Genomic DNA, 7,784 nt, shown 5'->3' with positions numbered 1-7,784 from the left:
CTTATGTCTTAGATACGTGATCAGTAATAACCTTTTAAAAATCCAAGTTTGAAATACAATAGGACAATTCTAACATCTCTAAATGTGAACCAGACTTACTAAAAAAACGGTAATATTGTAGAATGTATAAAATATTATATGGAAATAAAACTAGAGAAGGAAGATTACAGTGTCTATTAATTTTATGGTTGGAAAAGTGTCGAGTAACCAGGGATTGTTGTACTACTTTTGTAAATCATATTTACAAGATGTTATAATATCAAACAAAATTTTGCTTAAAAAAGTTAATTAATAGGCAAAAAATAAAGAAATATATTAGAATCCCTTTTACTTTTAGGATCAATATCGAGACTTTAAATGTATGATTGTCTAATATAATAATTGATTATTAAGTTTGACATTGTGTATCCCTAATCTTTAGGGTAGAAAATGTGAAAAATTTAATTTAAATTTATTTTCTGCATATTTCTAAAACATTTACATTCAAATTAGTTTGGAAACGATTTTTAGAATCATCCTGTGATGTATTAACAAAAGTAATCAGTTTGGAATATCTATATATTCCAAAGTAGAATGAGTCTTTCTGAAGCTCAGTAACCGCTGAACCGATTGGGCTCTACTTTAAGGAAATATACCAACTGGTACTTTGTTGGTTTTAAGCTATTTTCATCAGGGCTGGAACCACACACTTCTTTAAAAAGAAAAAAAATCCTTCCCTCCAATTTTTTAGTTTTGTTTAAAAATAAAAATAAGGTGTTGTGGGGAACCCCCTAAAAATCAAACCTTCCTGCACCCTTCTCAATTTTGTTTTAGATTTTCAATTAAGCTTCGGCTACCCCTTGCAAAAAAAACACCCTTTGCATGAATAGGACTATCTTAGAATCCAACTAAAGTTTATTTTAACTTAATATAATGCAAGATTTATAACATTATCATAAAAAATAGAAGACAGACACAAATGTATTCACTGAATATATGTATAAGTATAGATAAATTAAACAGAAAAATACATACCTGCTTATCTTAGAAATAATAAGTTTTTATGGGGGAGTAGATGCCTATTGATACAACTATTTAACGCTTGTCCCCTGTATTCTTTAAATTCATTTGCACAGTATCAAGTAAAAATTTATCTTTGAAGCACATAAAAGCCATTGCTTGGCCGCGGCACGTCAGCTGTCTGAAAGCCTTTTACAATTTTAAAAATCAGACTAAACCTGACCCAAATACGACAAAACCTCTTTTCAATAAAATTGCCAAAGCTTCTAAACAGGTTTAAATTTGAGGCGTAGTGGTGGCTGATAGGGGATGCGAAGACTATTGAAAATTACAAGTTGTCCATCCATGATTTTTGTGCTTTGTTACGTATGGATGAAATCATTCTTATTTTTCCTTTCAGTATTTTAGAACCTCATACTAGGGTTTTATTTAAAAACAATAAAATAGATCAAGCATATAATTGTAGTATAACAGACCTGCCTCTTTTTGATAACAATTGTAAAAAAAACAATGATACTATAGTCACATGATTAATAAAGACCTTGGCTCTAGGTTCTATCTCATAGTTAATGGTTTCACTTTACAATAGACTTCAAGAATAGACAACTATCTTTATATGGTAAGAGTTTTACAACTTACCCTGTGATCTTTTGTTTAAATTCATTATAATAGATATTTAGTTTAACCCTTTACGGTCGGGATGGGGGGAGGGGTGAAAGATAAAAAATCCAAACTGCGTGACTTTTTAAGTATGGGTATGACACATAATTGAGAGTTGGAATTTTTTTAATATCACCATCCTGGCGGGCACAGGATGCCAGCAAACCTGGGAGGGTCATCCAAGTAAAGAGCAAAAATATTTTTTTTTACTTAAACAAAGCATTTTATCTTACCAAAATACTAAAATATCCTCTAATAGTACATCCCTCTGTAAAATACATGTGTTCAAGTCAATTTCAGGTTCAGGGTATGATCCTGCAGGTCCTGATCAAACTATGACAAACTTAATAAAAAGATAATATTTTTTTGATCCAATTGTCTTTTTAACTTAATAAAAAGATTATATTTTTTTGATTTAATTGTCTTTTTAACATGTTCTCCAAAGGTTTACACAATATTTAGATCAGTTACAAATTAATTTATTACAAACTCTTTGCACCTTTTCGTCACATGTTTAAAATATAAAGAAAAGCTTTAAACGTTTTAAGATACAATTAAGAAAAAATATTGAACTGTTTGTATTTGATACTTTATTACTGTGCTCTAATATGTGTATTCCTATTACTGATCAATGCCCAAGGGACTAATAAACTATCCATCTTAGAAAATAGAGAGAAAACACAGAGGTGGGACACAAACACAATTGTTATAACCCTCTCAAGGGATGATCAGACGTGCAGGGATTAAGGAATAAGTGAGAAATATAAAAAAATAGTGTTTAGTTTAAATCCATAACACAAGCATCTTATGGGATAAAACAATGGACGACAAATTGATATTTAATCCAACTAATGAAAACCAAAATTTCTCTATCTTAAAATTTAGATTAATTGTTGAACCAACTAATCTATATTTGATACTGGTACCCAAAGTGTTTACGCCAACAAATAAGAGAACTCTTTCATTCTTCTTAGCCTTAATATGTATATGGAAGTTTTGACAATCACTATAAATGCAAACCTAACTGAATTGAAGGTAAGTTTTCTGAATTATTTCAGGGTTCTAGTTATATTTGAATCATATATCTTTTGTTTGTTGTCATTACAGAGCTTATTAAGAAATTACATAGTTTTCTTGTTTACGAAATTGTTGTTCTTGTTTTTATATGAATGATTTTATAGTCATTTGATTTTATTAAACTTGTTAAATGCATTTAAAGAAATTGTTCTACTAATGATTATTTTCCGTTTTTCCCTGAAGTAAGGACATAATAAATTGTTTGTTGTTTGATGTCTTTCTAATACACTAACCAATACATAATCTATCAGTGATACAGGGAGTGGTCTATAGAAGGTAAGTAAATAAAAGCAAAAATAAAGAATAAAACAGGGCCCAAAGCCAACCAATGGAGGACCTTGTTTATAAACCCAATTCATTCCGAAAATAAATTTGCCTTTTTCTACCCATTTTATGACTAAAACTCAATATCTTATATAATGTTGATTTACTTGTTTTATATTTCACTTTTAGAGTTTTTTGAATTTCACTTTAGCTATTATAGCTTCAGGGAGGGACGGGACTTTGGACTGTGAATTAAACTGATACCAGAAGTTTATTAACTATGTTATCTAATTTGTTAAATGATTAAATTTTGATTAATCATTGGAGTAAACTATATATAAAAAGAGCAATTTTGTTTATTCACATCGGGAATGCTTATTATTTTTTTATCCATTGTCTTATTCCTTAAGGTCCATGAGAACAAACAAATACGCTCTTTTCTCTTAATTACATGTGTTATAACTAAATTAAAAAGTTAACGGCCACCTTGATGGAAACCTAGTTAATTAGGAATTCAGGATGAATGAGAAAATAAGATCTATATCACTTGTACTTGAAAGGATTACATAGGAGGCCTTGTTTTAGCCAAGGTTGTTGAATGAAAGGTTGCAATTATGAAATAATAATCATGACATGAGCATATGGTTTCTACACGTTTATACATGTTTATGGTAGGATGCCCTTTTGATGGTGGTTTCGATTATTATTTACTACCAGCTTCTGTTATGTGCGATACCATAAAAATTCAGACACATGTTGTTCAACCTTGATCTATAACAAGGATCTAAAGGGATAAGACAATAGCCGATAAATTGATGTACAAACCTAATAATGATTCACAAAATAACTCCTTCTGTAGAATAAAATTAGTAGTTGAAACGTTTGAACACTCAATTAAATTAATCAACCTATTAAAATTCAAAAACTCCTTTAAATTGTTAAGTCAACGAGTAAGGAAGCGATATTAAAACCTTTGGGGACTAGTGTAATAAATAGCCCATTATCCCCTTGCTCTGTGCCATCCATAAAGTCTTTTGAAATCAATGACATTATTGATATGAAACGTATTCCTGAATTTATAAGCTTGTGTATTACCTTCTACTTTACAATACTCAAGATAAAAGATTATTGCAAATATATGAAACAAAGATTCATGGGTTGATGGGACATTGGATTGTGAACAAGTGTAATATTTGAAGCATTTAGAATCAAATAACTAATAGATAATTTCTGTATAAAAAGAAAGCAAAAAAATAAGATGTAAAAAGTTATTTAAGGTATTAATTGTAAAATAAAAGCGTTACCGATGATTTTTTTTTATAAATAAATCAGCAACATATCAGTCAGCAGTTAGCAAGATCATTATATAACTGCACAAAGACAGAAAGATATATTATTTACTAAGTATATTTGAGATAACTTTTATTTAATGAAATCTTCCAATTTTTAACATGTACAAAACGGCCTGCTTAATTGCTTCAAGATCCATGTCAGATCTATATAGGAAATAAATGTCTATAAACGAGCTCAAGTTTTCCAAGGAATATTTGTTTAAAACTCATAGTGCTCCAATAATCCATAATAAACTCTCATTGCCCAGAACAATAAGACCCATTATTTTACTTTATTAAAAATAAATTCCTTTTTTAAATTTCATGTTGCTATTTACCTTATATTGATGTATTTAATTTCTAATAATAAAAAAGAAAATTTTAATTTATAATATAATAAATTTAAGAAAACTCTGTTTTAAAAGAATTCGATTGTGGCGACATTTTGTGTGTTCAAATATTAAACTAAAATTGTAATCATCATTATTAACCCTTTGGTGATGGTAATGTAAAGAAAAAAATATAATTTAAAAAATCTATTTAAAATCATTTAAATTATTGAATATTTACTTTCTTTTAGATAGTAATGCCGGGTGAGGAAAATAGATTTATTGAGAAATAGATATGCATATAGAAAACTAGCCAATAGGGAGATAATTATATCGAGCCAACTCTAGTTACGTATATAAATAAATACTAGCCTACAGCTCACGTTGTTCGCTGGTCTGTAATGCTCTTGAGAATATTAAATATCCGTACTGGATTAAGGGTTAAGACAGAAGACTTATTTTATGTTTGCTGACCAATGCATGTATACTCTAAGAATAATATTGTCTGTCGGTCACTCGGTAATGCTCTTAAATAATTTTCCCAGCTTTTATCGAAGATATTTTTTTGTGTAAAGATTCACTATGCATCATTACTTTATATGTCTGTCTGTTGTGCACCCTTTTTGCTTTTATTTGCTTTGCTTTTTGTTTTTTAAATTCAAGAGCTTCTAAAGTTATGGATGTTGTCATCCTTATTTACCTGTTAAATGTTAGTTACGAAGTCAATTAATTTAAATTTTAAAAGTTTTATTCCTTACTTAGTCCGTTATTCTGTCTATAGTGCTCTGAAAAATAGAAATGTTTATTTTCCTTTCTGCTATTTAATATAGAAGATTTATTTTTTTTGAGACCAATGCACTTTTGTCCACCTATCCGTTGATCAATCAGTACTGCACATAAACACAATTTTATTTTCTGATATTAAAGACTACTAATATTTTGTGTGAAGATTTGTATGACCACTGCACTGATCATCGTTCGTCTGTCTGTTGGTTATGCCGCGTTTTCTTTTTTTTGCTTTTGTGTTTTTACTTTTACTATTAGGATTTTTGCTACTTATGGATATTATCATCCTTGTTGATGATTTTTAAACTCAGGGATCTTAGAAAATAATGTTTTATATTTATTTTACATCCCCCATAGTGATAAACAGGGGTAAGCCTTCGGTTGATTTAAAAGTTTGAACACTTTTTGTTTAGAACTGACGAAACACTGATTAAGTTTTTTAGTCAAATTGGTTACTAAACTTTGGTTAATAGTGTAATTTACAGTCATATGTTACCACCTTCTCTGAGGAAAAGAAATTTTGGAATTGAAACTATCCTTCTTACTCTATAATTCACTCTAAAATATTTGTTTTCTTAGCTGCTATAAAAATTAGATGGCTTAAATTTTTAATCAAGATTATAATAGACATTTGTTATTATAATTGCTTATTGCTTATTTATAATTCAAAATGTCCGCCCGTTCGTCTGTTGGCTAGGATTAGAGGAAACAGTAATTTTCTCATTTGCTATTCAATGGCTGAAAATTGTGTTAATATTCCCTATATAGCTTGCCAGTATGGACCTTATCTATTGGTCAGTTCGTTCATCCAGTAAGAGGGAATGAAATGGGGTAAAAGGGATTGTATAATGTTAATGATCTATTTCTTGTTAAAAGCCAAACTTTTCTACAGTGGGGGTTGATCTGTCCATCCGTACGTCCCTAACAGGTAGTTCTGATAGCCCTATCACCATGTCGTTAGTATGTCCAAATAAAATAACTTTTATTTAACCTATTAAATGACATATTTACTTAAATTTTTGCTGAAATCTAAATATTTTCTCTTTTAAGTGCAGTTACTCTATATTTCTTAATGTTCTTTAGTAGAATTGATTAATGTTTCTCTTTTACGGATTTTGTCATCCTTGTTAATGTTATTAATTATCAGAGATAATTACTCTTTTTGAATACTATCGCTCTTTGCCTTACAAATTTTATTCTTTTATTCTTCAATTAAATGTTCATTTTATTATCTTTTCAAATTCAGCTTGTAATAAAATTAGAATGCCTATGATTCATTATGTACCCCCCCCCCCGTCTCTCTCTCTTTCTTTCTCTCACTCCCCCCCCCCCCACCTCTCTCTCTCTCTCATTCCCCCGTTCTCTCTCGGTCTCCCCCCTTTCTCTTTCTATCTCTCTCGCTCCTTCTCTTTTTCTCTCTCTTCATATCTATACGTTACACATAATAATTCGACTTTAACATTTTACGTTAGAATATCTGTTTAATATATATTTAATCAGTAATTCTTAGTTTTATATTTACACCCAATGTAACAATACACGATTTAACGTTTTGCTCCATTTTTTTATCATATTTTAAAGATTGAAATCCTAATATTCTTCATTTCAATTTATCGTCCTCAAAGGGTTGAAATGTTTAGTTTAATATCTGACCACATTACGGGAGTGTCGCATGAATCATTTCATTTTAAAACTAAGTTTTCTTAGATTTACTATATTATAAATTTAAGTTTTCTGTTTTATGAATAGAAATCAAATACTTCAATGTTATTTAAATAGCAACATGAATTTAAAAACTGAATTTATGATGCTAAAAGTAGAATAATGTGTCTTAACGATCTGGTCAATGAGAATTTAATAGGGATTATTGGAGCACTATGAGTTTTATACACTATACGTTTGGAAGATTCGAGCTCATATATAGACGTTTATTTCCTATATAGATCTGTCATGGATCTTGATGCAATAAAGCAGGCCGTTTTGTACATGTTAAAAATTGGAAGATTTCATTAAATAAAAGTTATCGCAAATATACTTAGTAAATAACAGAAGTTATATATCATAATAAAATCAAGCTTTTAAATTCAGTTTAGTTTAACAATTACAGAAGTTTTGTGATTTAACTTCAAATTAAAGTTTGATTTTCTTCATTCTATTCTATGTATTGGGTTTATTCATTTTATATTTTTAAAAGCAAAGCTTTTCTATAATTAGGGTCGGTCCGTCCGTCCGTCCGTAACGGATAGCTTTTTTCGTTAATTTAGGCATGTTAGAATTGTCCTATCGATTTCAAATTTTGCATGGTGATTCCTTTAGCAGTTAGGTACGATTTAGAAAG

This window comes from Acartia tonsa, chromosome 2 (genome assembly GCF_053477335.1).
Source record: "Acartia tonsa isolate MP-2025a chromosome 2, ASM5347733v1, whole genome shotgun sequence".
Taxonomy (NCBI): domain Eukaryota; kingdom Metazoa; phylum Arthropoda; class Copepoda; order Calanoida; family Acartiidae; genus Acartia; species Acartia tonsa.
This window is presented reverse-complemented; position numbering follows the sequence as displayed.